Source organism: Mustela lutreola, chromosome 4 (assembly GCF_030435805.1).
Source record: "Mustela lutreola isolate mMusLut2 chromosome 4, mMusLut2.pri, whole genome shotgun sequence".
NCBI classification, from domain to species: domain Eukaryota; kingdom Metazoa; phylum Chordata; class Mammalia; order Carnivora; family Mustelidae; genus Mustela; species Mustela lutreola.
The window spans coordinates 162,562,528-162,570,939 of record NC_081293.1 but is presented as its reverse complement, the minus strand read 5'-3'; the positions used below and the strand labels follow the sequence as shown (position 1 = coordinate 162,570,939).

General features: G+C 38.6%; 1 pseudogene; it reads left to right on the top strand.

The window, feature by feature from the left end:
* The first annotated feature begins 6,292 nt into the window (after positions 1–6,292).
* Positions 6,293–6,379, top strand: LOC131831020 (small nucleolar RNA SNORD116; annotated as a pseudogene).
* Positions 6,380–8,412: the final 2,033 nt, after the last annotated feature.

The following is an 8,412-nucleotide window of genomic DNA, read 5'->3' as shown; positions in this document are numbered from 1 at the left end:
AACAGAATGCAATTTGGGATTCTTGACTGGGTTTTACAACAGAAGAAAAGGACATTAATGGAAATTTGTTGGGATTCAAATATCACTTGTAGTTTAGTTAAAGTATTATGCCAATATTGATTTCCTGGTTTTGATCACTAGACAATATCTATGTAATATCATAACATTAGGGGAAGCTGGGTGAAGAGTACACAGGAATTCTTTGCATTATTTTTGCAAATTTTCTGTAAGTATAAATTATTTCAAATTAAAAGTGTAAAACAAATCCCTGAGTAGAAATGTTCTTTGTTTCCTTATGCAGTTGGGTAGTTTGGGGCTATAAATAAAATATTTCTTGCAACATGCCTCAGGGAAAATCTTGTGATAATAAGAAAAACAATTCCTCACCATTTTCAGAACATTTATTTGATGGCATCATTTGCATGAGTAAAAATATAGTTTTCATCTTGTTAAGGAAAACGCTTAAAAATTCAGCAATTGATGACTTCCAAAAACTGTGATAATAATGACAATGATTGAAACTACCTCACTGCAAGCTGTATCCTCTGCATTATTATGTTAAGCTATAATTATCATGCTTTTTCTCCAGAGTCATTTTTGATTCTAAAATTCTATGGAAAAAGTGCTTTTTCAGGTTGCATTCCACAGTGTTCTTCGGGACCTTGTCATAACACCATAAAGTATAGCAGAAATCAGGAAATGTAAGCTAAAGGAGTCCTAACCCAGAGGGTTTACTAAAGAAATGACTAATGGAGTTCAGTATGAAGCAGTTTCATTTCAAGTTTATCCCAAGAGCATTAGCCCTGAAGGCTGTGTTATTGGGAAGTTTAAGTTCAAGCTACTTTCCTTGTAAGGGCTGCAAAGGCCATAATTATAGCCTGTCTTCAGATCCCTAAATTTTAACTTTTTCTCCAAATTATCCTTGGTACACCAACATACTTATCCTTAACGGAATGAAATATAATGTCTAAGAAATAGGATTACCTTTACTTTAGAAAGTAAGCAACTTTGTTATTTTAAGGTCACTATATATCACTCCTTCCCAAAGTCAACTCTCTTTCAGACCTTTCCCATAACATTCTACATTTCAGACACTTTTTGGGTTTAAATTTTCTGATGGCAACAGGCTCGCAAAAAAACCCAAACCTATTACTTACAAGGGCACCCATGGGTCCAGTTATCCACTAACAGATAAACTAATAATAGGCAGATTGGTTAGTTTTTAACTCAAGAGAGAAAGAGGACTAGCATAGATTAGGGAGAACCTGAAAGTCCAAACAAGAAGCTTCTGTCTGGAGAAGAAGGTAAGGAGAAAGAGACTCAGGACCTAGGGAAGAGGGAGAAGAGGCAGAGGCACTAAGGCAAAGTTTCCCAGCTTATAACTGGCTAGAGGAAAGTCTTCTCAGACACCATCTCAAAGGCCATGATGGTGGTGCCTCCTTCAAGCAGTCACGGTGCCAGCAAGTTGTGCTGAGAGCAGAAAACACTTTCATAGCTGTGAAACTATACTGTTCCAGATCTCAACCAATACAAATCATAAGATGCTACTTACAATATTTACTTGGAGGTCTGGGCTCAAACAAAATGAAGGGTAAGGAACACTCACAAAGTCAGTCACTGCAGAATAATGGCTATTGTGAAAGGGAAAAAAGAGTTTTGAAGTTGTTTTGAAACCACAAAATACTACATCAAAGGTCACAATACAGGGTATTTATTGTCAAGGTAATTTTCTCCCCATTGGAATAATAGGATCGTGCAAAATACAGTGTTAGGGGAGAAAAAAACACAAAGAAATTATACAGTTGAACTACCACATACACTTTATTTTAATTATTTTAAGGCTGTGGGGCATTACAGGTAAACTAAATGCCTCCAAACTTTTGAAAGCACCTCTTCCCAATGCTTCGCCAGCCCCTCTAAGAGATTTCTTGTCAGTCTTTGTGCCCCTGTGTGTATCTCCAGCTGGCTTTCCAATCTCTTGAAACTATTTGGAAGAAACCACTACAACTCAGATAGAAAAATTTAATTGGCATAAACAAAATTATCACATGATTTCAACACCTCCTCTTCCCATGGTGCTCCTTCCAAAACTATTTAACTAATTATCCTTTTAAGGACTTGGCCCAAACACAATCGTAGCTTCTTTGTCAAAACAATTTCTCACCTTTTAAAAAAATACTCTGGCAGGAGTAGCTTAGTTTTTATTTTATTATATTTTATTTGTATTTTCCTGTGGGTAATAACTTCTAGAGTCAAATCCAGTCCTGTGTGTCTATCAGATTGAAACCAGAGTCCCCATCATTCCTAGCAGGACTGGCTTCGTGGGTCATGGGACATGTGCAGTCACACATGACCCCATGCTCAGAAGTGCCCTGTGCTTGGTTGAATACTCTGCTGTCACTCTCTGAAATGTGACAAGGGTCCTGCATTTTCATTCTGCGTTGGGACCTGCAAATTGCATACCTGGCTTCAGATGACACCATCACAAATCCCAGCCAGAAGTCCCTACTCTGTGGCCTACATGGGTCATAATGGAATTTCTACCAGGAATCTGGCTAGATCCTGAAGATATTCGACTTCCTAGAGAGATGTTTTTCAGAGTGTTACTATAGATTTGCCTTAGCTGGAACCAACTTTCAAAAGACCAGGTAAGTAATGGGGGGAGGATAAAGAAGTGTTATAGGGAGGAATCTTAGAAAATGTTTTGTGAGGGTTTTTTTTGTTTGTTTGTTTTTGTTTCTTAAATTGGACACATTATCTTGGGAGCTTCTAAACAGCAGGCCTGAATTAAAGTAGAAACATATCAGCATTAGATATCCCAAAGGAAACATGGCTTTCTTATCCCTGAGCTCCTGGATAACAAAGGGAAACCTCCTTTGGTTACACACACACACACACACACACACACACACACACACACACTTAAATAAACAGCAGGCCCAAATTCTAAGTACCACTCACTCTGGATGTGTACTGTAGTCAGTACTGAAAAAGCAAACAAACAATTTTAACTTGATGAGCAAAGCTGAAAAAGTAGAAGAGATTCTAGAAATTTTAGAAATCTTAGATTAAATTAAAATTTAAATTAAATTTCAGAAATTTTAGAAACCATGTAGATCATGTTTCTGTTTTACCAGCAACATAAAGATAAAAAAAGTCCAAAGGCTCATAGATAGTGAGGACTTCAGCAGTAAAGGAGTCTAGGCATTGTGGTTCCCATTCCAGGGGAACAAGGACACCACTCACCCTCTGAAAAGCTAAGTGCCCCACGCACAGGACTCAGGATATCACCCACTCCTCTGTACAAAGTGCCCCCCATCCCCCCGCCGAGAGCACCAAAGAGCTTGTCACACTAATTATGTGAACAGCAACGCCAGCTTCTGCCTGGCTGGCCTGGATCATGGTGCTCACCGTGGGTCTACACTGCTGTAAGGGGGAGCTGGATCTGATAGTCATAAAGCATATTTTCTATGTATTTTTTATCATAGAAAGTGTATAATGTAGCTCTTATATATAATCCCATATTTTTGACTTGTTTAAATATTGCTGGTTTTGAATAGTGGTCCTGTCTTTATTTGTAAGTAACAGTGGCATATGATGCCCCCCAAACACATTTTTTTCCAGACCCTTTTCATTTTATTAATGATTTTTAAGGGGGGGGGGTGTCCTTTGGCTATAGGTAAAATTTGAGGACAGTAGAAAGAGTTCAGTTCTGGTTTTGTTGTGAAGTTAGAGCTCCCTCCAGTGATCTCTCTGGCTGACTGAACTTAAAAAAACCCTTCCTTTCCAACTGTTCTTCAACACACACAAATAAATCTAAGCTTTATTAGCCTTTACAGTGCAGGTTTTTTTCCCTTCTAAAAATTAAACTCAGCCAGTAAATACATGCATATTGATTTCTCCTAAAATCTTGTTAAATATCCATAGTCATTTATCCTCCAGTAGAGAATATTTAGAGGGTAGAATCGATACAATAAGACGCGGTCAAGGAACTTTCATTTTGGCCGAGACAGTGTCCATGTATGTGTTATTACATATAAAACTTCTCTGACTCTGCAGGTGAGAGATAACTTTCACAGTTATTAGCAAACAAAGAAAGACACTGGACAGGGTAAGAGTCTCCCATTGACACTGGAATTGTTATTTGTATTTCAGAGGCTTTTTAAATGAACTGAAATAACTTTTCAGATTTATCACAGCCATCTCTAACATTCCTCCTTTAAACCACCTTCAATTTACTGGCTTCTACAAGCCAAGCATGACACTGCCCATATCAGCGATGCCACATAACTCGATCAACCACAGGTAGTACCTAAAGGGATACATGAATTATTCATGAAACTAACCGAGGGCCAAGTAGATATTAAATCACTTTTGACTGTGAGGAAACCAGTTATGATTCTTGTGATTTATTTAGTTACTTACCTATTTATTTAATTCCTCCAAATACCGCATTAGGTAATCCTTTGCTCAGTATCACGGGATCACAGCCAAGGTAATTGGTGAGATGACCTCTCAGCCACACATTTGCTTATTTCCTCTCTTCCCTCCTCTCACTCCTCCTCCACTTATCTCTCCTAGTTTATATTTCTCTTCCTTTCCCTTCCCCTCCTAAAAGGTCTCATGGAGGCTTAGCTTTAGACCTGGTAACTACACTAAACATAATCTGATACAATCCCCTTTGATTTTATGGAAAGGAAACTGAAGAGGATTGAGAAGCTTGACCAGTCACACCAGTTTCCTCTTCCTTCCTCCCTTCTTTGCAGCAAGGTCTAAAGCTCCCTTTAGGTTCAGCAAAAAACCTGGGTGTTTCTGATACTGCTGGCCCCTTATCCATGTCTACGGTTTGGGTTAATGGTCAAGAATATGCATACAACAATGAAACTAGAGATGGAAGAAATAGTTTTCTGTATAAAGAGATTTTAGAAAATGAAGGCTCTGGGAAAATTACATGAGCATGCACTATTTCAGAACCATGGAATCCGGTATTTTAGGTTTTCTTCTCCTGAAAAATGCCTTGGTTTTGCCCCTTTAAACAAACTTAACAAGAGAACTTGATTTGACATCGCTTTTCATGACAATCATGGTAATGATGTTGCATTTTATTTCTCTTTATACATTATACCTTACCAAGTTTTCTCACCTAGTGTTCCACTCCAGGTAACTGGAACATGATCACCTTGAAACTCATGCACTAGGACTACATAGGGCAGAATGTAAGGAAGCAACAGAGACCGCAGAATGCCCTTTTACATTTCATGCCACCATTAGCTGAGGGTTATTGCATGGCTAAGTTCTATGTTCGTTACAATGTTTATGCAGTTTAAAGGAGATATCAAATTTAGCACTTGGGGGAGAAAAGGGTTATCAAGGTGTAGACAGTTAAAGCAAATTGCCTAGCCAAGAAAAGTTGCTGTAGGCTCTGTAGCAAACAGAGGTGTTCTGTCACCTTGCCCACTGCCTCAAATCCAGCAGGAGGAGTAAATCTAAGGACAGCCCTTGCTGTTTAACCTGATCTGCAGTCTCCTTTAAAGGAGTCCACCTATGTGGGTCAAGATGTTCAGTGAGAGAAGGTTTCAGGAACATCCAGGCATCTTGCTAACCTGGATAGTTCGGCCAGATGTAAGCTATTTTAGTGAGAAAGTAACTGAAACTTACAGATAGAACAAATTCACTCTGTGGAGAAACAAAGCAATGCCAGTTACCCACACATTGCAAACAATTTCCCTAAGCAAGAGAATGGCTTCTACAACAAAGGCAAACCAAACATTTTAACCCCATGGGGTGGATTTCAGATTCTAGTAAGCATGCACATCATGTGAAAGCCTTGTTAATGTGCAGATTCCAAGACTGCCTCCTCCAACCCTGTTTCAGATAAGCTAATGTTATCTTTCTTTTAACCAGGAATTTGAGGTGATTCTGGGTACTGTGCTTTGAGAAACAATATGTAAACGATGTCAGTAAAATATGTATTCAGTCCAGGAGGAGGGTTGATGACCCCTGTGTTATTTTCAATGACTTCCTTTGCCACAGGACGGGAATGGAAGGGGCTCCATTCCTGCCTTGGCACTAGAGAATCTCTTCAGCTTTTGAGTGAGCATCAGCGACCTCATCTTCTAAGATGTGCTTTGCAGAATACACAAGGTTACATGGAAGATTTTTTCAAATAACTGTATGCAACACCAAGGTCAAGTGTTTATTTTACTAAGGAATGAAATGTTAAGAATCAGCATCACTTAAAATGTACAGATACATACAGATACATACTTCAACTCAGAACTACCATATCTCCTGATCAATGATGACTCCCACATACACATTCCTTGGAAATTGGAACAAAATGAATGAGAAAAAAAAAAAAAAAAGAATTACAATGTCTTTTCTCCTTTACTTGATTATTGAAAATGACTTAAGTCAGCTCCTCTAAAAGGGTATTCCTATGGTATGAACTCCTCGATGAAGATGTACAAGTTACAAATGGCATCAATAAAAAAAAATATAGCTTTGCAAAACTGAACTTGGTCCATCAGTGTGAGAAAGGAATACTGCTCAATTTGCCCCAATTTTTCTAAGTGGCTTAAGTTAACTTGAAAATTGAGTCCACGTTCCTCATCAAGATAAGCCAAAATAATAAGAGCAGGCATGCTGACCTAAGTAAAGATGAGAGGGCCTTGGAATGGGACGAAGAATCTCCAAGTGTTCACTAAATCAAAGCTCTGCGTCATCTTAATACCTCAGTCCCCTCATCCAAAAAATGGGGATTAATAATGTTTTCCTCCCCTTGAGGGTTGTTTAAAAGGGATAACTAACAAAGTAAATGGTTGTAAATTATTTTGCGGGCCTGCTGTGTTGCTGCCAAATAGGAAAATTTCAATTTAAAAGCTGAGATCTTTAGAAGCTCCAAAATATTATAAAGCAAGTCACATTTCATGGCTAATTTAAAACATCAGGGGTTCCCACAAGTTGCTTATAATGATGTTTTCCAATTCCCATGTTATTTGATGATTTACACAGCTTCAACTTTTATGGTTGAATCCAGCCATTCCTGTCTGGCCATGATTCTCTTTTATCAATACTACCAGCTCACATAACTGTCTATCTCTTTGGGGGATTAAACACTATTTTTTATCTGGACCTGGAAAGAGTCAATTTGGAGATGATAAGAAATTTTGGGTTGCAAGTCCCATGTGTTATTTATTTCGATCAGGAAAAGAGCTGTTATAGACAGCTTTAGGAAGACTTTTTAAAGCCCTGATAAAATCTTTGTGTGTCATGGAATGACACTGAAAATATTTTAATACCTTAAAGCTCTTAAGAGTTGAACTAAACTTTCAGTAAAAGAGTCTGATTTTCCTTCTGGATTTTTGGCCTTCAAAAGACAAAAACCAAGCCAAGAAAATAAAATAACAGAAAAAAATTGATTGCAGCAAATCTTCAAATAACATATTAAGGTAAACAGTGTCTGTACACTGAAAAGGAACCAGAAGAATTAAGAAACTGCATGGAGATGGTATAAAAGATATTCAGGGTTTGCCAAAAGTAATTTATACTAAGACCTGGGCAGGGTATTAGATAAAAATACAAATTCCCAGACTCCACTCTAATCTTCCTACACAAGAATCTTGAGAAAAAAAAAAGCCCTGGAAATCTGAATTTTCAGCAAGTTTCTAAGATTCTTGCTACATAAGTTATTGACAGTGGACCAGCACCATCAGCATCACCTAAAACTTGTTAGAAATGCAGAATACCAGCTTCCGCTCCCAAGCTGCTAAATCAAGACCTGTAATCTAACAAGCTCCCCAAGGTATTTGTATATACACAGAAGTGTGAGAAGCGCTGCCCCAGATGATCCCTACATCTGACAAGCTCAGGAGAGAAGTGTAATGGAATGAGCCCAGCGATTAAGGTTCGGGTCAATCCCTCGCTTGGTCGCTAAACTCAGAGGTTCTCCCTGCAAAAGCCTGGGAGTAAAAAAGAGATTAAGTGTGAGTTTGGCACCATCATTTTAACTACAGTGAACCATTCAAGATGCTCTTCCTTCCAAAAAAAAAGAGAGAAGAAAGACTGGCTAGACAAGAATTGTTACTGAACAATTGTCTAGGGCTTACCATGGGACAGGTAGGTGCCAGGCAGTGAGGAAACTGCCAGACTGCAGAGAACAAAGTGTACACACACACACACACACACACACACGCACCTATAAACCTGGTGCAATCTGAGGTCAGTGCACTGGACCAATGACAATTCCCTGGTTGTGAGAGTGTGCTAGTTATACCACGTGTTGCCATTCGGAGACACTGAGTGCAAAGTATACAGGGTCACTCTGCATTATTTCCTACAAGTGCAAGTGAGCCTACAGATCTATTAAAAAGTTAGGGAAAAACACAAAAAAACCCCAAGCCCACAACAAGG